We start from the raw sequence: 25017 nt of genomic DNA, 5'->3' as shown, positions 1-25017 counted from the left end.
TGTTGATCTGCTGCAATAGTATTATGAAAAGACAGGACAGGAACACATCAGTCTCCAATGCAACGCCTGACAAGTTGTTCTTTCTCTCTCAGTGTTTTCTCAGACTCTCACAATCACACTCATACATAAAGCCATAATGTATAGTATAAAATAATAACCAGTCCTTAATACAAAGAATGTATAATCTTAATTCTTAGACAATAGAACCATACCTGCAATAGTATTATGAAAAGACAGGACAGGAACACATCAGTCTCCAATGCAACGCCTGACAAGTTGTTCTACACAGGAGCATGAAGAAAGGTAAAACACATATCCTGTCTCACATCCCCAATACATTGCTAGATACTTTCAGTGTTGATAGTAGCAAAATACAACAACTCATGTACAAAACCACTGCAACACAAACAAGTTACAACGTAAAATCGCCTTAGAGGGCAAAAACTACATCCCCCATAATGCACCACCATCACTAGTCGGCAGCTCAACTAGCCTTCTGCATCACAGAAAGTCATGCTAGCTAGCAACACTTTTAGCACTCTGTAACTATATTAATAACAACAATAAAACTCTGAAAGTTACGTGTTTCGATAGTCTCACATCCCCTTATAACAATATCTACAGCATTAACCTTGGGACGTTTTATTTATTTCACGTTACGGACTTCTACAAAGGAGTAATCTGCAACCCGTACCTTTCTCTCTCAGTGTTTTCTCAGACTGAGGAGAGCGGGAGCTAAGGGTAGTACCAGGGTGTTAGTAGGTGACGTAAGCACCCAGATAAAATAAAATACATTTAATGAAACAAAACCTGAAGATGTTAACATCATTCAGCTACTGTAGCTGCCTACCTAACATCAACAGGCATCACCAGTAGCGCAACAATTAAAATTAGAAACCAAAAGTAAAGTTCCTGGCGATCTGACTCCCCCCTTCTGTCTGAACTTGGAATATTCCTGTTCGCGGGCTTTGGCCACTGACCCTCAACCTGATTGTTCTGTTCTGCGTTGTGTACTATTCTAATAATTTGAAGTTTGCTGGAATAACCATTTTAACTCTACTACACATGCACAAAGTAGATGTCCTAACTGACTTGCCAAAACTATAGTTCATTAACAAGAAATGTGTGGAGTGGTTGAAAAACGAGTTTTAATGACTCCAACCTAAGTCTATGTAAACTTCCGACTTCAACTGTATCATACGAAATGGGTGATGGACATCCACAAATGAATATATACACGAAACGTAACATATCATACCATAGTAAATTAAGTGTCTCGATTTAGATACAGAAAAATACGAAATGCTCCGAGACCAGGTTACAGCGCGAAGGTCTGTGTCTGGCGCGCGAGGCTAGGACTGGGCTGTCCCCTCTCCACCACCGCGCTGCAGCAGCGACTCTGCATTGCTATGCTTTTCTATCGCTCAGTCTCCTCATCCCCTCAGTGATGCGATCATCATAGAGGAAGAACAGGTACCGGCTATCAAGTGAAGAGGACAACCTCACCAAAAAAGCGCAGCTGCTACCTGCGGCAATCTATTGCGTCTTTGACTGCCTCCTCTCATTCCCTTTTCTTGCCTGTGAGTGTTTATTATTGATCCATTTGTAAATATGCGCATGTTCCTTTTTAGGAAGCGCGATTGATTTTTGTTACTCCAGAGCTCGGATTATGCATGATGTGATTGGGTGCTGATCATTAGCTTCGAGACATAAGACTGTACCAAACAACACAACTGTGTGATTTATTTGCATTATAATGAGATTAATAATGTTAATTCCAGCATATTGCAGGAAACCTAACCTGAAGAACTGGTAGGTTAAGGCTATATCGATTCAATGTGGTTTACATTTCTCACAGCAACGTACTTATCTATAGCCTATATAATCTGACAGCACAGCAGCACCATGGAAACTGTCCCGACAAAGATAAGACGAGCCATTCACCAGATATTAAACCGTGTAGGCCTATGTTTCTTATCAACAATGTAAAATTATGTTTTTCCCCTTCCCGCTTGTTTTTTGTAGAGGAATACATTGTGTCACTGGCCGTGAGTCAATTCTAAAGAGAAGAGGAGGAACGAGGCAAAACCATCAAAATGAAACATTTTTTGAGGTAGGCAAATACAGGCTCTTTCTGCAAGGGATGTTTTAAGTTTTTTGTTTTAGGGATGATCAGAACTTCTTTTAATAAGGCCTTGCCTGTCAACTCACATTGGCAAAGCCAAAAATGTTTTTTGCTTTCACTCATGCTTTCACTCAGCACAGCTGAGAACTGTTGTGCTGATTAAAGAAGCAATAAAAATGGCATTCTTTAGACTAGTTGAGTATCTGGAGCATCAGCATTTGTGGTTTCGATTACAGGCTCAAAATGGCCAGGAACAAAGACCTTCTTCTGAAACTCATCAGTCTATTCTTGTTCTGAGAAATTAAGGCTATTCCATGCGAGAAATTGCCAAGAAACTGAAGATCTCATACAGCGCTGTGAACTACTCTACCAAAATAGAAAGAGGAGTGGGAGGCCCCGGTGCACAACTGAGCAAGAGGACAAGTACATTAGTGTCACGTCCTGACCAGCAGATGGAGCTATTGTATTAGTTTTGGGGTCAGGACGTGGCAGTTTTGTGTGTGTGAATGTTTGTTGGTGATTGGGATTTCCAATTGAAGGCAGGTGAGTTGAGTTGCCTTTGATTGGAAGTCCTATATAGGTGTGTGTGTTTTTCTTTGGGGTTGTGGGTAGTTGTTTTGCACTGCGTTTGTTAGCCTGCAAACTGTTGCTGTCGTGTTATTGTTTTCCTGTGGATGCCTTACTTGAGTCTATTAAAGTATGAGTATTCACATTCCCGCTGCGCTTTGGTCCTCTTCTCTCCAGTACGACATTTTCTGTGACGAGTATGACAACTTCTGTGACAGAACTACCCACCACCAAAGGACCAAGCAGTGGAAGAACGAGGAGGAAGGATGGACCTGGGAGGACAAGTTAAGGGAGTTAAGGGAACCCGAGAGGCAGCCCCAATAATTTTTTTTGGGGGGGCACAAGGGCTGTTTGAAGGGGCAAGGATGGAGCCCCAGGCCAGCTCCCCGCACTAGCCCTGAGGTGCGTGTCTCCAGGCTGGCACATCCAGTACCAGCCCCACACATCAGGCGTCTAGTGCGTCAGCCCAGCCTCGCCAGTCAACAGTCACCAGAGCTGCCCGCCAGTCAACAGTCACCAGAGCTGCCCGCCAGACGAATGTCACCAGAGCTGCCCGCCAGTCGAAGGTCACCAGAGCTGCCCGCCAGTCGAAGGTCACCAGAGCTGCCCGCCAGTCGAAGGTCACCAGAGCTGCCCGCAAGTCGAAGGTCACCAGAGCTGCCCGCCAGTCGAAAGTCACCAGAGCTGCCTGCCAGTCAGGAGCCGCCAGAGCCGCCCGCTAGTCAGGAGCCGCCAGAGCCGCCCGCTAGTCAGGAGATGCCAGAGCGGCCAGACTGCCCGGAGCTGCCAGAGTGGCCAGACTGCCCGGAGCTGCCAGAGTGGCCAGACTGCCCGGAGCAGCCCGAGGGGCCCTCCTGTCCTCCGGCCCAGCCCGAGTGGCCCTCCTGTCCTCCGGTCCAGCCCGAGTGGCCCGTCTGCCCGGCGCAGCTATCGGCGCCACCGAAGTGGGCGACGCCGAGGGTGGAGCAAGGTCCACGTCCTGCACCTGAGCCACCTCCAGAATAGGTGGGTTGGGGAGGGAGGGTGTAGCACAGTGCCGTCGTTGACGGCAGCCACCCTCCCTTCCCTCCCTTATTGTTTAGGGGTTATTGTTTAATGGGTTTTGTTGGGGATTTTTTGTTGTTGTTGGTGTTTTCTGTTGGTAGGTGCATTCCGGGGTCTGCACCTTGAGGGGGGGGGGGGGGGGTACTGTCACGTCCTGACCAGCAGATGGAGCTATTTATTAGTTTTGGGGTCAGGACGTGGCAGTTTTGTGTGTGTGAATGTTTGTTGGCGATTGGGACTTCCAATTGAAGGCAGGTGTGTTGAGTTGCCTTTGATTGGAAGTCCTATATAGGTGTGTGTGTTTTTCTTTGGGGTTGTGGGTAGTTGTTTTGCACTGCGTTTGTTAGCCTGCAAACTGTTGCTGTCGTGTTATTGTTTTCCTGTGGATGCCTTACTAGAGTCTATTAAAGTATGAGTATTCACATTCCCGCTGCGCTTTGGTCCTCTTCTCTCCAGTACGACATTTTCTGTGACGAGTATGACAACTTCTGTGACAATTAGAGTGTCTACTTTGAAAAACAGATGCCTCACAAGTCCTCAACTCACAGCTTCATTAAATAGTACCGCAAATCACCAGTCTCAACGTCAACAGTGGCAACACAGTCTCAGAATCAATTCGTGCATATATGCACATAATGCATTTCAGCAAATTTTGTGCGTTTTTGTGTGGCTTAATTCGTGAGAAAAGACACAAATTTATGTGCTTCTTAATTCGTGCGAAAAGACACAAATTTAACCAGTAGGCTACACACAAGCCTTTGCAACAACCATATAGACGCGATAGTTTCTATTTCATTTTTGTTCTTCTCAATGGCTATTTCAACGTTATGAATATATAGAAATGTGGTCTTTGTTTAACCATGTTTTAAAATGTGTCGTTGTATGCCTATATGTACTGTTTTAGACTTGCTGAACAGAATTTTTGAGAAAAGACGTACATTTACGTGCGACTTAATTCGTGGGAAAATGTGTTTTATTCATGCCAATGCTGTTTTCTGTGCTTGATTTCGCTTAATACTTTGGATACTGGTGCACTTGTAATCAGAAGGCCTTTTTGTCATGTAGGCAACAGTACACGATTTTCTTCTTAACCCATTTCATATTTCGTGGAGCCTAAATCACACAATTTTCTTCATAATGCATGTTAAATGTTAAACAGGTTCATGTAAAATAATGAATTATGTTGGCTTACACTTATGGCACATCCAAGGCCTTTCCATTATGATTATTACGGTCATGTCACTCATGTTATATACTTAGGCTACTGTAACGCGTTCAACCAGTTAGCAAGTCAGAAATGTCAGTTTCCTAGTACCGACTAGCACTTGAATGCAGTATTATGCTGGCTTCACATTCTCGTCGGAAATGGGAAAATGGGAAGTTGTAACTCCGACATGATTGTGTTCAAGTGCTTTTGAAGTCTGAACAATTCTTAAACCAATAAGATTGGCCACATAATTTTCTAATTTCCCACTTGTAATTCCTATTTGGAGGGTCATTCAAGTGGACCTTCCCAGTCGGAACTAGGAATTCCGGAGAACTCCGATAGTACCTGAACGAGGCATTAGTATATGTAATAGCAGAATACATACATAGCCTACATCTGTCTTCAGATTTATTTTATGGGTGATTTTTCCATTGAAAGAAATATATTTAATCTTCTACTCCACTCTTCCGATACATTTATTTGCTGCAGACAAGATGATATTCAACAGGTAGGCATTTTGAAACCGTTCAGAGATTACTTCAAGTAATGGCACTCTTTGGGATCTTTGCCAGGGAACATTTAAATACATTATCAATGGCAAATACTGTTTTCTATGCTTGATTTCACTTAATATTTTTGAGTGTTGCGCTCATTGCAGTCAGAAAACATATGTTGGCCGATCAAAACCCTTGCGGGTGATGTTGCTTTCTCTCCCCAAGTTGTACGAGAAAATAATGGAAAACTGACCCAAGATCAGAACTGTACATATGCAACTTCAACCCAATGTAATGCGGAGCGCGTTCCAGCTCGTCAACACAATCGGCTGCAGGGGAGGTTACTTTCTGTGTTGTTCAATTTATATAAGAATATCAAATTAAATGAATCTAAGAAATGCTTTTCCAGGCAGTTTGAATGTATATTCTTATTCTGTGCAGATTCTGTGTAATTTGACCTACAACACAAATGCGCATCATGACTTCAACAAAGAATGCAACTTGGAACGTACCCGAACCTCCCATCGATCATTCTCTTTCCCGGTAAGTGAAGTATGCAAATAAACCATGTGGTTGTAATCGCTAGTATGTGATGTTATGGAGATTGATTTATTGCTTTTTATGACATTTCTCAAACCACTATGCATTTTCACTGATCTGTCAAGGTTTTCAATCAAAATCTTAGCTATAGGCCTACTCAACATTTTCAGCTAGCTAGCTACCTTAGCTAGGCTACGGTCTGGTGTTTCATGGTGGGTGCAGGGTTTTGATCTGGGCAAAATCTACACACCTGATTAAACTAGTTTGAGTGGTTAATTACTTTAATCCACATGAGTCAAACTCCTACCATGGAAGGTCCGAGTGTCTGCAGGTTTTTGCTCCAGCCTTGATTGATAAATGAAGGTCACAAATGACTAAGGAACTCCCCTCACCAGCAGACACTCGGCCCTCTGTGGAATGAGTTTGACACCCCTGCTTAATAGAGCTAGTTCAACTTGTCTTTGCAAAGCCTTTCTAAAGACAGTTTTAGATCTTGTGGAGAAAACAATTCCAAACAATGGATGAATTGGGACCACCAGACAGCAATGCTCCCATCCACAGTGAATGTGTATCTATCCAATGGTCATCTTGTTATCCATCATTCACATTCTTTGCATTTTTGTACGCCACCTGTAGTTTTTATGATGTAATCCACTTACAAATGAAGTACATTTGAATGCTCAGCTACATTTTTTTATTAAAATAATTATCCTACATATACAGCAGTGGAATACAAATACTATTCTCTTTACTTTGCAGCTTTAAATAAAGACCCTTCACACCCACCAACCTTCTCTTCAGACCACTCAGACCTACGGCTGACACCTTTAGTCTCTCTATCTCTCTCTTTCTTTCTATCTATCCTCTTGATACAGATCTATTGATCTATCCTCTGGCTGCATTTTAAGTAAGTGGAAACTTTTTCTCTTTTAATTCAGCTTTCTTCCCATTTCTTGTGTTTTCAAAAACAAACCAGGATGTAGTTTTAAAATGCAAACCACCTGGAGGAGATTATTCAACATTTATATCTTAAAATAAGTAACCAAATCTCACTGGCCCAGGTACTGTTTCATCTGTAACCAAATCCCACTGGCCCAGGTACTGTTTCATCTGTAACCAAATCCACTGGCCCAGGTACTGTTTCATCTGTAACCAAATCCACTGGCCCAGGTACTGTTTCATCTGTAACCAAATCCACTGGCCCAGGTACTGTTTCATCTGTAACCAAATCCACTGGCCCAGGTACTGTTTCATCTGTAACCAAATCCACTGGCCCAGGTACTGTTTCATCTGTAACCAAATCCACTGGCCCAGGTACTGTTTCATCTGTAACCAAATCCACTGGCCCAGGTACTGTTTCATCTGTAACCAAATCCCACTGGCCCAGGTACTGTTTCATCTGTAACCAAATCCACTGGCCCAGGTACTGTTTCATCTGTAACCAAATCCCACTGGCCCAGGTAATGTTTCATCTGTAACCAAATCCCACTGGCCCAGGTACTGTTTCATCTGTAACCAAATCCACTGGCCCAGGTACTGTTTCATCTGTAACCAAATCCACTGGCCCAGGTACTGTTTCATCTGTCAACTAACGACACTCATTGCACTGTGGTCCTGAGACTATGGCAGGTAGCCTACATCTAGGTTACAGTAGTAGTCAACAGTTAGTATGACACATTACGTTACAGTGTGGCAGGTTAAAGCCTCAGGCTTAGTTTTATTACTAGACGAGGTCCATTATCAGATCTGACCCATATGATTCAGTCATTGAAACCCATGTCACCTTCAAACACACACACAGCACTTCTTTAGTGGGTTTGAGGAGGGTCAGGGCTTGATGTTTAATGCGAGCTCAACGTCAGCTCCTTAGTTGGCCAAACTCTCTTTATTAATTGCTATTGTTAGTATAGTTTTTATCTCACAATCTCTAGTTCTCCTTGTCAATTCAAGCCCCGTGTCAGAGTGGACCTCCCTGGTGAATTCCATCAGTCAAAGTTATGTGTATAGGGCTATTCTTTCTGACACTTTCGTATCCACCTTTCATGCAGAATGGCTCCTGGCTCCAGCCGTAAGCTGTGTACTAGTTGTAACACATCAATAGGAGTAGCATCAAAGAAGTGCCAGTTCTGTGGTGCAACAACACAGCTAAAGGTCAAGTTAGAGGCCCAAAAAATGAAGGCTACAGATGAATGGGCAAATAAGACAATGAAACATGGAAGATATGCAACCTTGGTTAATGCAGCAAACAAGCTGGTAAGCTTTATTATGTTTTCCTCTAAAAAGATTTTTGCATTTCTAGCTTAGGGAAATGATAGGCCCTATGCACTTATTTGTTGTTGTCTCATTGTGTCATTTAAGACTGTAAATCTAAATGTCATTATTTGACTGATATTTGTTGTGTTTCTGGAAGTTATTTTGTCATTAATGATTCCAGTTACATAGGTTCCACAAGGTAGGAGTGTACCCCCTGCTACTCCTCTGCAAGAGGAAGAAGGATAACATTTTGTCGTCAACTGCACTGGGTCCTCCCAGTGGTATGATGAATCAGACCTCAATGGCACCAATCCAAAGGTTGTATGAGGCAATTATGAAAGGTATTTGGACAGAAATATGTATGTTTGTCTACCTTAAGACCCTATCCCTCAACCACCACATCCGTCAGACTGTAAAAAACGAATTATTCCACTTAGGCAAATTCGCCAAAGTCAGCCCCTCCCTCTCCTGTCCTGCGGGCCGAAACTCTCATCCATGCTTTCTTCTTCTCCCGAATAGACTATTGCAACTCACTACTCCCCGGCACTAAAACAGACTCCCTCGATAAGCTCCAAATGGTTCAAAACTCAGCAGCCCATCTTCGAACCCACTAAATCATCCTGGCAGCATATCACCCCCATCCTCTGTGAACTCCACTGGCTCCCTGTCTCCCACCGCATTAATTACAAGATCCTCCTGACCTAAAAAAGCTCTCCCCCACCTTGCTACCCCTTACCTCTCTGACTTTCTTCTCTCCTACCAGCCCTCACGCTCTCTCCGCTCAACCACAGTTGGTCATCTTGTCATTGGGGCGGCAGCGTAGCCTAGTGGTTAGCGCGTTGGACTAGTAACCGAAAGGTTGCAAGATCGAATCCCTGAGCTGACAAGGTACAAATCTGTTGTTCTGCCCCTGAACAAGGCAGTTAACCCACTGTTCCTAGGCTGTCATTGAAAATTAACATTTGTTCTTTACTGACTTGCCTAGTTAAATAAAGGTAAAATAAAAATAAATAAATAAAAAATCCCCAGGTCCAAGTTTCAGTGACGGGGCCTTCTCCAGGGTTGCTCCTAGGCTCTGGAACTCCCTTCCTCCAGTCATCCGTGACTCTAAGTCCATCATCATCATCTTTCAGTCCCACCTAAAAACCCACCTCTTCACCATGGCTTCACCCTTACCTCACCATTCCCACACACACCTCTTCTGTTTCACACACTCACACATATGCGCAGCACCTGTTATCTCACTCACATACTCACACCCTTTCCTTGAGCCCTTCTTACCTCTATTTAGCCCCGTTTATACCTGGTTCTAACATACATTATATCTCCTGATCTTGTCCACAGTCTGATTGTTCCCACATTTTCAGACAGGTGTAGACGATTAAAAGAAGCATTTTGATCAGATCTTCCTGACCACGTCTGGAGTTGACAGTAAAACCATTTAAATCATCCTGCCTTCTAAAATCATTGACAGGTGGCACTTATGGAATATATATGTGTCTTAAAATAAATAAATAAGTATTATTTTGAAAGAATATCTGTCAAACAATTAGCATACAAGGAGGGACCAGTAAATCTGTTCACAATGCAGACACAGTGGACGCATTTCTAAAAATGTGGGCACAATCATAATGTGGACAAGATCAGGACAAAGGATGCAAGATCAGGACAAAGGATGCATGTTTGCGCCAAAGTATTTTGTTTAATGTTTTGTTTAATGCTCCAGGATGTTGTTATTGCCCTCCCCTACATAAGTATTTGGACAGTGATGCTAAAATGTCGAGAAGCAACCTGCAAGTAAGCATTTCATTGGATGGTGTTACCATCAGTATCCTGTACATACGACTAATAAAACTTGCAACTAGACATATAAAGTGCTTTCATTTCGAAACGGTAAATCAGAAAAGTCAGAAAATACCCTGAAATAAAAGGTGACATTCTGTACTGTAACCTCATATCAAACATTTGATCTGAAATCCGAAATTCTGGAGACTTGAGCCACATTTAAAAATGTTGCATCACTGTCAAAATAAAGATGTAGTGCAGTATAATTCAGTAACACCAAGATGACCCCAATTTTGAAAGTAAAACAATTTAAACATACCTATTTCTTCATCAATGTTTAAAACTGGAGTGGATTCCAATCCATTGGTCCTTGTGTCTAAAATAAGGATTAGACTTAAAGGGCATTCAGAAGTTGATAAAGCCATTTTTGGATTTATATTAATGATATATGCCCATTGATTCTAGAAGATTATAACTTATGAATGCCTCATGAGTTTAATTCAACTGTCATAACCCACCAGAACCCAAACTATAAGCTTGTTTTAGCCAATGTTTGCAAACAAAGTAAATGTAAAAAAACACTGTATAGCCTTAAAACATGGTTAAAACTATTATTTTAATAACATTGATGGTAAGTTATTGCAATAATAGCTCTGTCAATAAATTGAAAGTGGTTACATTTCGCCAACCCCATCACTCAGCTTTTAACCAAAACAGGGGAGGGGAGTGTGCTTTGTTATTGTTTCAACTACCGATTACAGATTTAATAAAAATACAATAAATGAATTACAAGGCCACTGAATAACAAGGAATTGTATAGATTAATATATTCAATCGCTCATCAATACCTGATTCTTCCTCCTCAGTGACTGGTCCAGAAGGTTGCACTAGTCTGGCTCTTGATATACTGGCCCTTGGAGCTGAAAGATTTGTAATAAAAAGGTTTTTAATTCAAAAGATTTGCTGGAGTTCTGACTCTCCTTTCGTTAAATATGTATTTTCATCAGAGACAGACAACAGTTAAAGACAGGGAAAGGTGGGATCAGACCTGCATGTAATGTATTATGTGCTGTGGGTAGATGGCACTAGACCGGCCTATGGCACAGCAACAAACGTTTTATATGCTATGATACAGTATGTTTGAAAGGAAAAAATCACATCAGGGACCAATAAAATTAAGGCTCCGGACTGAAAGGCGTCGCCGGAGGCTCCGGTGCTGAGGAGCGTCGCCGGAGGCTCCGGGCTGAGGAGCGTCGCCGGAGGCTCCGGGCTGAGGAGCGTCGCCGGAGGCTCCGGGCTGAGGAGCGGAGGGCGTACTGGGGGACGAGTGCGCGGAGCTGGCACCGGACGTACTGTGCCGTGGAGGCTTACTGGAGGTCTGGTGCTTGCGGCTAGCACAACCCGTCCTGGCTCAATGCTGACGCTAGCCCGGCAAGGGTGGAGCGCCGGCACAGGACAAACTGGGCTGTGCTGGGGAATGCGGGGTACCGTGCGTGGAGCAGGCGTCGGATATACTGGGCCATGGATTTTCACTGGAGGTCTGACACTTACAGCTTGCATAACCGGTCCTGGCTCGATGCTGGCTTTAGCCCGGCAAGGGCGAAGCGCTGGCACAGGACGAACTGGGCTGTGCTGGAGAATGCGGGGTATCGTGTGTGGAGCAGGCGTAGGATATATTGGGCCGAGGGGCTGCACTGGAGGCCAGATACGTTGAGTCAGCGCACTTTTACCTGGCTGCCGGCTAACTGTCGCACGACAACGTTGAGGAGCCTGTATCGACCGCACCGGGCTGTGAGTGCGTATGGGCGACTTAGTGCGCATTACTCCATACTGCATAGCTCTTCCCTCTGTGTGTCTGCTCCGTCGTACCCTTTCCACCAGTCCCTCTCTCTGGAATCTAGCGTCGTAATCCACTCTTGATTCCCCGACTGGCTCTGGTTTACTCCATGGCTCCCTCCGAAATGCCTGGGAAGTTAGGTCAGGGTTCCCCCATGACCTAGCCAACCTTCCCTTATGCCCCCCCCCCCAATTGTTTTGGGGGGCTGCCTCTTCACCTCCTCAATTGGAGGATACAACGTCTCGTAATACCGTCGTTCCCTCTTTGCTTCTTCCAGTTCCTCCTTCGGCGCTGGTACTCCCCAGCCTGGCTCCATGGTCCCTTTCCATCAAGGATCTCTTCCCACGTCCATGACTCCAGGTACCTCCTCTCACGCTGCTTGGTCCTTTTATGGTGGGTAGTTCTGTCACAGGGGTCGTAGAATGGAGACCAAGACGCAGCGTGGATAGTGCTCATTTTCAATATTTTAATGATGACACTTGACAAAATAACAAAAACGACCAACACAGTCCCGTCAGGTACAAAGACTAAATCGGAAAACAACTACCCACAACCCCAAAGGAAAAACAGGCTGCCTAAGTATGGCTTCCAATCAGAGACAACGAAAGACACCTGCCTCCGATTGGAAACCATACCCGGCCGAACATGAAAACCAACACATAGAAATAGATAACTAGAATAAACCCACATAGAAACAGAAAACCCAAAATACATACAAAACAAACTCCCCTGCCACGCCCTGACCATCTGCTATGGCAAATGACCTCTTTCACTGGTCAGGACGTGACATAATTACAGTAATTTATGACCAATAATTTAAGGTAGGGTGGTCATATTATTAGCAAATCATAATGCTTTATGCAAAACTGAGAGTTGGTAATAATTTGAAGCAATTTATGAAATTAGAATGCTACTTTTTATACTTATTTATGCAAAATAGATACTTAATATGGCTAATTGCTATTACAGAATGTTAAGCCCATTAATTTAAAATAAGGTGGTCATATTGTTAACATACTGTATATTGATGTTTTATGTAGAACTGAGAGGTTGTAACAATTTAATAAATTAATACCAAATAATACATTTCAAAAATATATGAATTATGCAAATTAGTTAGTGAATTACAATGTTCCATTTACTTCAATGGGATATTTTTTTACGCTTCTGCTCATATACCTTTTAAGCTAGACACATCAAACGAACTTAAAAAAAGTGACATTTGCAGCTCAAAACTGACCGTCTTGTCTGTGCAGTGTGTGTGTGAATGTGGGTGTGCGTGCATACGTAGTTGTGTATATGTGAAAGATATGTGACATTTTAGACACAAAAAAGGGGAGGAGATTACATGAAACATTATTAGGCCTATATTCAATCTAAAATGCAACACAGACACACACAGCCTAACACAGACACACACAGCCTAACACGTGTGTCTGTGTTAGGCTGTGTGTGTCTGTGATAGGCTGTGTGTGTCTGTGTTAGGCTGTGTGTGTCTGTGTTAGGCTGTGTGTGTCTGTGTTAGGCTGTGTTGCATTTTTGCCTAGAAGGCCAGCATCTCGGAGTCGCCTCTTCACTGTTGACGTTGAGACTGGCGTTTTGCGGGTATTATTTAATGAAGCTGCCAGTTGAGGACTTGTGAGGTGTCTGTTTCTCAAACTAGACACTTTAATGTACTTGTCCTCTTGCTCAGTTGTGCACCGGGACCTCCCACTCATCTTTCTATTCTGGTTAGAGCCAGTTTGCGCTGTTCTGTGAAGGGAGTAGTACATAGCTTTGTACGAGATCTTCAGTTTCTTGGCAATTTCTCGCATGGAATAGCCTTCATTTCTCAGAACAAGAATAGACTGATGGGTTTTAGAAGAACGTTCTGTTTCTGGCCATTTTGAGCCTGTAATCGAACCCGCAAATGCTGATGCTCCAGATACTCAACTAGTCTAAAGAAGGCCAGTTTTATTGCTTCTTTGATTAGCACAACAGTTTTCAGCTGTGCTAACATAATTGCAAAAGGGTTTTCTAATGATCAATTAACCTTTTAAAATGATACACTTGGATTAGCTAACAACGTACCATTAGAACACAGGAGTGATGGTTGCTGATAATGGGCCTCTGTACGCTTTTGTAGATATTCCATTAAAAATCAGCAATGACAATAGTCATTTACAACATTAATAATGTCTACACTGTATTTCTGATCAATTTGATGAATACTGCACTGTTGGGTAGTGTTTGTTAAGCATTTCACTGTAATTATGCATGTGACATATAAAACTGGAACTTGAACGATTGTGTGGAGGCTAGGCCTACCAGCCTCTTAATTACTGTGCAAATGTACAAGCGCTCTCCGCCTTCTCACGTGTCCCTTGGCAGTGCTTGGTGATGCTCACGGTTCCTCCACGGGCTAATGGAGTTGGCTAATGTATGATTGAGTGCACCCTGCGTAGGCTGCTTAGCATGCCAGTCTCGTTGTCAGGCAGTGGGGAGAGAAAATAGTCCCCCAGGATGTGTGGTCTGTGATCAATACGCCCAGTGGACATGTGTTAGATAGATAGGCTACACTGCTGCTGTGTACCCTTTCATACTGTCATCTGCTTCATGTTAGGCTATTATCACATTTTAAACACATTTTAAAACGCTAGTGGTGTTCACTTTGTGTCTGTGTTGGCACTTGCCTTGTCAGGTATTCTGTTCGATATGGGCCATGAACCACAGCTCTCACTCCATCTTATCACCTCCAACCAGGTTCACCTAAATAGATAGATAGATAATAATAACAACTTTATTTGTATAGCACTTTTCAATATAGGTAACAAAGTCCTTCACGTCATAAAATAATCAAACAATGTAACGCTAGGGCGTAGTGGGTGCAGAGTCAGGAGCAGGAGGCAGAGAATGCAGGGTAGTGTTATTTATTCAACACACAACGGCAAAACACAAGCCGCCCCAACAGTGAACTAGAGCGCACACAAAAAACCAAAGTGCCCAAACACATGGGACAAAACAGGTCGGTGCAACATACGCACTCGCACCTCAAAATACAAATGAGCGTGCATACACAAGCAATACAGCAAACAAATAATCCCGCACACAGAGCAGGCGGGCCTCCTGGCTAAAATCGTCCAGCTAATCAGCCCAAACCAAAAACAGGTGCACACAATAAACGAAAAGGGGGAAAAGGGAATCAGTGGCAGCTAGTAGGCCGGCGACGACGACCGCTGAGCGCCACCCGAACAGGAGGGAGAACTACCTACGGTAGGAGTCGTGACAGTACCCCCCCCCCCGACGCGCGGCTCCCGCAGCGCGCCGACACCGGCCTCGAGGTCGACCCGGAGGGCGAGGCACAGGGGCGATCCGGGTGGAGGCGATGGAAATCCCTCAACAGGGATGGGTCCAAGACGTCCCCCACCGGTACCCAGCACCTCTCCTCCGGGCCGTACCCCTCCCAGTCCACAAGGTACTGCAGGCCCCTCACCCGGCGTCTCGAGTCCAGAATGGCCCGTATGGTGTACGCCGGGGTCCCCCGATGTCCAGAGGGGGTGGAGGGACTTCCGGCAGCTCACCTTCCTGCAGGGGACCAGCTACCACCGGCCTGAGGAGAGACACATGAAACGAGGGGTTAATACGGTAATAGGAAGGAAGTTGTAACCTATAACACACCTCTTTTATCCTCCTCAGGACTTTGAAGGGCCCTACACACTGCGGCCCCAGCTTCCGGCAGGGCAAGCGGAGGGGCAGGTTCCGGGTCGAGAGCCAGACCCTGTCCCCCGGTACGAACACGGGGGCCTCACTGCGGTGGCGGTCAGCGCTCCTCTTCTGCCGTCCACTGGCTTGTTTCAGGGATTCCTGGACGGCTGTCCAGGTCTCCTTGGAGCGCTGCACCCACTCTTCCACCGCAGGAGCCTCGGTCTGACTCTGGTGCCATGGTGCCAGGACCGGTTGGTGACCCAAAACACACTGGAAGGGTGATAGGTTAGTAGAGGAGTGGCGGAGTGAGTTCTGGGCCAACTCTGCCCATGGGATGTACCTAGCCCACTCCCCTGGCCGGTCCTGGCAATACGACCGCAGAAACCTGCCCACCTCCTGGTTCACCCTCTTCGCTTGCCCATTACTCTCAGGGTGATAACCGGAGGTCAAGCTGACCGAGACCCCCAGACGTTCCATAAACGCCTTCCATTTCCTGGACGTGAACTGGGACCCTCGATCAGAGACAATGTCCTCCGACACCCCGTAGTGCCGGAAGACGTGGGTAAATAGGGCCTCCGCAGTCTGTACTGCCGTCGGGAGACCGGGCAACGGGAGGAGACGGCAGGACTTTGAAAACCGATCCACAACAACCAGGACCGTAGTGTTCCCCTGAGACGGGGGGAGATCGGTCAGGAAGTCCACTGACAGGTGCGATCATGGCCGTTGTGGAACGGGGAGGGGCTGTAACTTCCCTCTCGGAAGGTGCCTAGGAGCCTTACTCTGGGCGCATACCGAACAGGAAGAGACGTAGACCCTAACGTCCTTAGCCAAGGTGGGCCACCAGTACTTCCCCCTGAGACCCCGCACTGTCCTCGCCATACCCGGATGACCCAAAGAGGGTAGAGTGTGGGCCCACCGAATCAATTGATCCCGAACACCAAGCGGCACGTACAAGCGACCCGTGGGACACTGTGACGGTGCGGGATTCTGTAACGCTAGGGCGTAGTGGGTGCAGAGTCAGGAGCAGGAGGCAGAGAATGCAGGGTAGTGTTATTTATTCAACACACAACAGCAAAACACAAGCCGCCCCAACAGTGAACTAGAGCGCACACAAAAAAACAAAGTGCCCAAACACATGGGACAAAACAGGTCGGTGCAACATACGCACTCGCACCTTAAAATACAAATGAGCGTGCATACACAAGCAGTACAGCAAACAAATAATCCCGCACACAGAGCAGGCGGGCCTCCTGGCTAAAATAGCCCAGCTAATCAGCCCAAACCAAAAACAGGTGCACACAATAAACGAAAAGGGGGAAAAGGGAATCAGTGGCAGCTAGTAGGCCCGGCGACGACGACCGCCGAGCGCCACCCGAACAGGAGGGAGAGCAACCTACGGTAGGAGTCGCGACAAACAAAAGCACTAACAAAGAAACAAAGACAGGAGGAAGGAGAATGAAAAAAGATTGCTAATTAAAATGATACATTGAAATCATACATTAAAAGCATCTTTATAAAAGTGTGTCTTCAGCAGGGATTTAAAAAGAGGCTCTGAATCTGCAAGCCTGATCTCCTCTGGAAGAACATTACAAAGTCTAGGGGCCCTTTCATTTTCAACCTAGACTTTGGAATGGTCAGTAATGTAGAGAAGCTATTAGGTGTGATATGGTAAAATGCTCTAAAAGCTGCGCTGCAGCATTTTGAACTAACTGTATACAATAGAGTGATTTCTGACTGAGATGTGTACAAAGAGTTACAGTAGTCTAGGTGTGAGGAAATGAAAGCATGTATAACTTTCTCCAGATCGTGACAGAAATAAAATACTTTACTTATATATTTCTTAGATGATAAAAGCAGGTGAGATAGATAGTGTATATAGGGAGTGTAGAAAGCTAAATAGATACAGTAGAACACACACGTAGACACACACACACACACACACTTGAAAAGGACATACACTCACACTGTCAACTTCTCATCTCCATGGAAAAGGGGTGACAGTGGTCCTCTAGTTCTTGCCTACATTAGGACACAAGCTCACTCAGACGGACAGACAGGAAGACCTCACACAGACAGACAGACAGACTTGAATTTGCTGGGGTATGGGTTTGAGGGGGACACTTTGTGGGTAAATTGTGCCAATAAAGGTGCAAAAAAACTTGCACTCTCTTCTTCTCTCCCTCCCTCCCCCCTTCCCTCTGTCTCTCTCTCTCCCTGCTGTAGGGTGGTGACACAGTTCTTTGTGTTTCTGTACTGTAAATGTCTGGCGAGGCCTAAAGTTTGTGATCAGGAAGGTCACGGGGTGGTGTGAACTGCAGCGGATTTGCTACAACATCAAGCCAGGGGCCCGCAGGACCCTTAAGATTGGTATGCCTACTTATTGCCAGAGAGGAATTGTTTAATGTAGGACCTATTTATTGCCTGAAATTAAATGTTTCATGCGTTTAATATGTAATTTAATCTGTTATCGACTTTGATTTACTGTGAGACATATGTAGGCTATGATAATGGTAAAAAGTGTCAGGTTTGAAATTGGAAATTGGAAATTCTCCTCTTGTTTTTCCCATTCAGAGTCCTCTCTCAGGTACTCAAAGAATGAGGTGAGTGGCATACATTTGAGGGGTAAACATTTTTTTTTTACTTACAGATTTATACAGCACTGTGATGATGCATTGTGCTCACCTCCTTATCCTCTTCCTCCTCCTCTCCTTCCTCTCCAGCTGTGCCAGTCTGCCCTCAGTGCTCACCCAGACTGTGTGGAGAAAACCATTGATAACATCATGACCCTGAAGAAGATCAACCCTGACTCTATGGATCTGTTTACCACTGTGCGTAATTGGCACAGGCAGAATTAACCACTATAATAAAGTACTGAGTTCCACCAAGCAATCTTTTAAGGTTCTAAACGTGACTGTCCAAACTACATGAATTGATTTGTACTCTATTCAGATTACTACTGACCAGGATTGAAACACCTACAGTAGGCTGGGATTTAATCCAGGGCGTGTTATAGCACAGGTCACTATACAGCCGACAATCACTTTTAAAATACATTTTCCATGAAGTTTTCAGAGATTGCATTTTTTACAAACTCTGCACTTCGTCTCAAACGCAAATTAACTTGAAGAGACCGTTATAGTGCCCTGCGCTATAACACACCTTGGATTGAATGCTGGCCCTAAAAGGAGCCTCCAAAAAGAGAATGATATCACAGACCTCAAGGCTCATCCAGCTAAGCCATAGGAGAAGCACTGGATCGTGTTCATTAGGGTACACCATAGCATAATGTCTCAGAATTTCGTATCAGAAAATACCAGAACAGTCCCTCCCCATTTCATTCCATTATCTTCTGTTTAGTGTCTGTTGAACATGACCCTGTAGCAGTACGTCACCTCCAGACTAACCTTGTCATGGCTGTATCTTTCCCCAGGCTGGGCATCTCCCTCCAGGCCAGCCTGTTCCAGATCGTGGGCTACCGTGGCCTGGTGGCGGAGGTGGAGACGCTACGCAGGGAGCCATATGACTTTGAGAACCCCGACCACGAGGAGATGCTGATGAAGGTTAGGCGGAATGGATTAGATTATAACACATTGTTATAATGCATTATAAAGTGCATTATAAAGTGATACTATTGTCACCACTATTTAATGTCTGTGTTGAGATACTGACCTGTGCTGCTGACATCTGTGCTTACTGGACTTGATTTAAAGTAGCTAGAAAGGTAGAGTTTCTGTGCTTTCTATAGTTGGGGGGTTAGAGTGGGGTTAGTTACTCAGTAGATACAGTATATAATCGGATCCCCTGCTCAGAATGGAAGGTGACTGAATTGCTGACATAATGCAAACACTGACATAATGCAAAGTTGTTGTTTGCTATGCTTCAAAGGGCCAGGTACTGAATATCAGGGCCGTATTCATAAAGCGTCTCAGAGTAGGATTGCTGATCTAGGATCAGTTTAGCCTTTTAAATCATAATGAATAAGAATATATTGACAGAGGGGACTTGATCCTAGCACTTTATGATTACGGGACCTGGATTAATTTACTGATAGCAGTAAGTAGTCTCTCCCTGATTAAAATGTCTGTGTTTGTCCTTTTGTAGCTGTGGAAGACACTGCGTCCTGATTCGTCACTCACCGGGCGGATCTCCAAGCAGTGGTGTGAGATCGGTTTCCAAGGCAATGACCCCAAGACCGACTTCATGGGAATGGGTTTACTGGGTCTACACAACCTTGTGTGTGTGTGTGTGTGTGAGAGAGAGTGTGTATGTGTGTGAGTAATATGAGTCACTGTACTGTACAAATGTTATCTTCTGCAGACAAGGACCAGACAGTAGTACGACTGATTAATAATCCATGTTGTTATGACCAGTAATAATGTGAAGGGACATAGACACAATCCTGTACAATGCTGGTTTATGTTTCCCTTGTGTTTTATCTTCCTCTACCATAGATATTTTGCTGAGCATGACAAGGCCACCGCTCTCCAGGTGCTTTATGACTCCCTGCAGCCCAAACACAGGTGGATCCGTCCCCCTTTACCCCTCCTTGACCCGCCCCTGACCTATGGCATAGAGATTGGCGCTTGATTTATCTCAACCACATACAACACACTATGAAGAATGATCTGTCCAGGATCCACCAATGACTGCTAGATATTTTGTAGGATTTGTATTTTGTACCCATCATGCTTGTTTGTCAGCTCACCATCTCATCCCGCGTTCCAGGCCCGACTACACTGCAGACACCTCCCAGATTTCACTACGCACTGGAAAGGTGTTTAACATATTATCTAGCCACATCATATGATAAAGCAATCGGAAGCCTGCCTGTGCAGTCGATGAAGTGACACTTAACCACTGATTGATGCAATGGCAACGTCTGCAATTTAGTTGGCTTGGAACGTGACCTACTGTATATGATTATGCACTGGAGTCACAAAAACTCTCAACATAACAAAGCCCCACTATTGAAACCTGATTGGAGTAAATCTTAAAAAAAGGGAAATCCCTATCAGAAGTCTTGAACTCTATTTCCCATCAGACCTCTTTTAGACCAAACTGGTTAGGCTAGACTGTGGCTGTGTCAGTCTATAGCTGCAATTTATAGTACGCACTTGGATGACTGCAGTTATGTATAGCGTTTTTATTACTATTTGGTCTATTTGCTTTGATCTACCTCTCACTGGGCACATTCACTATTTGTCTTTCTCCACTGCCATTCTCTCCATCCCTCTCACCGCAGAGTAGCATTCATAAAGAGGCAAGGTACTACTTCACCATTTAACTTTTATACTGACCAATTCATCTGCAACGTTTTTTAATCCTTATTTCTATTTGCACACACTTGTTATTGTTATGCATTCCATTCATTAATTCCAATGAGTTATAGACTCTAGATAGTAAAGGATGTTGTCAAATGAAACCAGATCGTGGCACGGTCTTTGCACAACTCATCTTGTTTCATTAGCTGATGTACCGCAGAAGTACTGTAGCCTGGTTCCAGTTCTGTTTGTGCCGTCTTACCAGCAGTGTCAGTGGGTTTGAAAAAGGCCACTGTCTTTACTGCTGCTGGGTGAGTCATCTGCCTTCAACCTGACTTAACTTTGATAAGCACCATGGCTTCAGTGTGTGTGTGAAGTACACAGACAGAAATGTACATGGTCTACTTGCACTACAATAGGCCATGTCCATGTTGTGGATTTTAAATCTGAACAAGACCATTCATTATTTTCACCCAATAAAATCCTGTGAGATCCTTAAGCCACATTACTCCACATTATAAGCGTAAGACTGTAAACAGTTCCATTTAGTCCATATGCGCTAGTGCCTACTGCCTACTCAAGTCGTGTGAAACGAGCAAGTGCAGAGGGAAGCACAGAGGCGTATGTACAGCTAAAAATATTGACTTTGTTCTAGCTTCAGATAAATGGGGATATACTGTATAGGTAACTGTCAAAATAATGGAAACCACTTGAGTAAATGAGGAATTGAAAGTATATTGAAAGCAGGTTCTTCCACACAAGTATGGTTCCTGAGTTAATTAAGCAATTAACATCCTATCATTCTTAGGGTCATGTATATAAATGCTGGGCATGTCATTATTTTGGCTACCATGGCTATGCCTCCATAGGATGACAATGCCCCCATCAACAGGGCATGAGTGGTCACTGAATGGTATGACGAGCATGAAAACAATGTAAACTCTATGCCATGGCCATCTCAGTCACCAGATCTCGACCCAATTGAACTCTTATGGGAGATTCTCGAGCGGTGCCTGAGATAGCATTTTCTACCACCATCAACAAAACAGTGTTTTCCACCACCATCTTTCTCGTGGAAGAATGCTGTCGCATCCCTCCAATAGAGTTCCAGACACTTGTAGAATCTATGCCAAGGTACATTGAAGCAGTTCTGGCTTGTGGTGGCCCAACGCCCTATGAAGACACTTTATGTGTGTGTTTCCTTTTTATTTGGCAGTTACCTGTAAATCTATATGTTTATAACTGTTTGTTCTAGATACTCCTTTGCCATCGTGTGCATCAACATCACAGACCTGGCCTACTCTCTGCTGGTGAGCGGAGCCCTGAAGACCCACCTGTACAACGTAGCCCCAGAGATGTCCAGCCTCAGTCACTTCCAGCAGACTTTCTGTGAGTAGAAACCATTGTGCCCAAAATGGCACCCTGTTCACTATGTAGTGTACTACTAAATGGCAACGTATTCCCTATATAGTGTACTACTTTTGACCAGAGCCCAACAGGGTGCCATTTCAGATGCAGTATTTGAGTATTAAATCTGCTAGCATGTGTGACGGATATATTGATACTGTATATCGAAATATCTTGATATCAGAACGGCACACTTATACAGTATCAGTCATGACATCGTCCCTTTCTTCACACTACTATCGATCTGCATGACTTCAACTTGTTAAACATAAAATACTGTGAGAATCCCTAGTATCTTCCCCTGCAATATCGTTTTATCCCAATATAATGTTATCATATTTTTTGTAGTATCTTTCCCTAAAATATGATACCGTTGTGTCATGTCCTGACCAGTTAAGGGGTTATTTGCCATTGTAGTTTGGTCAGGGCGTGGCAGGGGTGTGTTTGTTTTGTGTTGTCGGGGTTTTGGGGTTTTGTTCTATGTTTTGTATTTCTATGGTTTTTCTATGTTGTATATTTCTTTGTGTTGGCCTGGTATGGCTCTCAATCAGGAACAGCTGTACATCGTTGTTGCTGATTGGGAGTCATACTTAGGTAGCCCTTTTTCACCTGTCGTTTGTGGGAAGTTGTTTTTGCATAGCTGTGTGTGTGTGTGTGTGTGTGTGTGTGTGTGTGTGTGTGTGTGTGTGTGTGTGTGTGTGTGTGTGTGTGTGTGTGTGTGTGTGTGTGTGTGTGTGTGTGTGTGTGTGTGTGTGTGTGTGTGTGTGTGTGTGTGTGTGTGTGTGTGTGTGTGTGTGTGTGTGTGTAGCCTGCAATACTGTGTGTTCGTTCGTTCGTTTTCTTGTTTTGTTTTATTTAGTGTTCAATAAAAGTTAAGATGAGCACTCAACCAGCTGCGCCTTGATCTACTCCATACTACAATCGTTACACGTTGTCCCACCCTTACCTACAACCTTACCGGTTTTATTCTGGTCCTTCTCTGTGGTCCTTGCCGCCTTGCCCCAGATCTGGTTGTGTTGTATAGCTAACTATGAGCATAGGAATTGGCAAGACAACACAAACAGATCAAGGACCAGGCTACTGTGATTCGGTCATGGCTAACGGTCCTCCCCCTCCTCTCCCAGGTTACCTAATGCAGGAGTTCCATCGGTTCGGGATCGAGGACAACCCACGTGACATCATGGAGTTCAACCGCGTGCGCTCCAAGTTCCACCGACGGGTGCTGCGACAGCTCAAGAACCCCGACATGGCACTGTGCCCCCACTTTGCCGCCTCTGACCTCCACCTGGTCAACCTCTAAACACACTCCCATTGACTAACCACCGACCTCTAACCCCTGACCTGTAACCTCCTCAACTCTTCCTCCACCCTCCCAATTACATCATGTCACTGCCAACTACTCACCCAGCCAGCACTCACACACATTCTCTCTCTCACACACACACACACGCTCACACACACTCACTCCTCCACGCCCTGCCTATAAGTCCCACAGTTACTTCAGAACAACCAGCACCACACTGACGACCATGGTGATTGTAGCAGTCTAATCACTAGAAATAGACGCCGATATTGGATGTTTGAAAAGATCCTGAGAACACCTTCCTCGGCTCTCACAAAAAAATACTTGACGATAGATGGAAACAGTGTGTTGTTTGTAATTATTTTGTTTTATGAATACCTAAACTTAACTGACCTGTTTCAGTTTCAACCCTGTAACCACACGGAATGAATGAGTCAAAAATAGATGTTCATCCATAATAAGTCAAATTTCAAAGGATGAGGCTGCACCACATAGTAATTCACTGACTCATTGTTATTCCTTGCTTTAACGATTTGTGATTGTACGAAAGCTATTCGTTGCCGGCTATGTATTATTATTATTATACATTTTTAAAGAGATCGTTTACCCAAATTACAAAATGAAATAGGAAACTAATATGTAATTTGGGTGAACTATCCCTTTAATCTAATCATCACGAAACAAGTGCTTTGTTTTCTCCAGCCTTGTAACGAATGTTCGGCCGTGAGACCAAAAAGATTTGAGGACATTTCAGGAGGCATTGCTTCTTCTTTACTATTACAGGGGGCAATAACAGTAGGTCTACACTGCACTGTCAGAAGTCACAAACTGAAAATGCCTCATAAGCTGCCTATGTTTAAGTAGGAAATTGCGACGATATACTGTACCATAGCCATGTATTTATTCTATATATATATATATAGATGTAGGATCTTAATTTGATCACTAATTTGTTGCTGAGAAATTCCCTGCAAATCAAGAAATGTAAACGTGTAGTGTATTTGATTTTTAGAAAGGCTTCTAAAGTTTGTAATTTCCACTTTGAAATTTCAGACTTGATTTACAGACTTGCATCAACCCCTACAAAAATGTCCATTAATTATAATCCACATAATAATTCACATTTCCTGTTGCTACAGGATTATTTTCCTGCTGTAGCAAACTGGCTCAAATTAAGATCCTACGTCTGTAAATGGCTCTGTACTGAACTGTAATGTACTGTATAAGGAAGTCAGAGATATTGTCCAATCTTATATTGCCTACCGTATTTGTACAGAAGTGGTGAAGCAGCAAGGCTTTGTGTTACCATGTGCGGACAGACAATTATTGATCGGTTGAGGAGGAGGATATGAGGGAATAAAAGTAGGCTAATAAACATTGATTGCTTTATGATACATAACCTGGAAAAAAGGGCCTATGTGCTATATAGGACTGTTTTTTTAATGGTCAGTCAAAACCAATCAAGGGATATAGCAGACATTTATTCATCCAATTAAATCACTCGAAGCCA

The 25017-nt window shown here is 44.1% G+C and overlaps 1 pseudogene; it reads left to right on the top strand.

Annotated features, from left to right (window-relative positions):
* Nucleotides 1-8026: 8026 nt before the first annotated feature.
* LOC115149636 (ELMO domain-containing protein 1-like) lies at nt 8027-23613 on the top strand (annotated as a pseudogene).
* The last annotated feature ends 1404 nt before the right edge of the window (nt 23614-25017 follow it).

Source organism: Salmo trutta, chromosome 15 (assembly GCF_901001165.1).
Source record: "Salmo trutta chromosome 15, fSalTru1.1, whole genome shotgun sequence".
In the NCBI taxonomy this organism is placed as follows: Eukaryota; Metazoa; Chordata; class Actinopteri; order Salmoniformes; family Salmonidae; genus Salmo; species Salmo trutta.
This window is presented reverse-complemented; position numbering and strand designations above follow the sequence as displayed.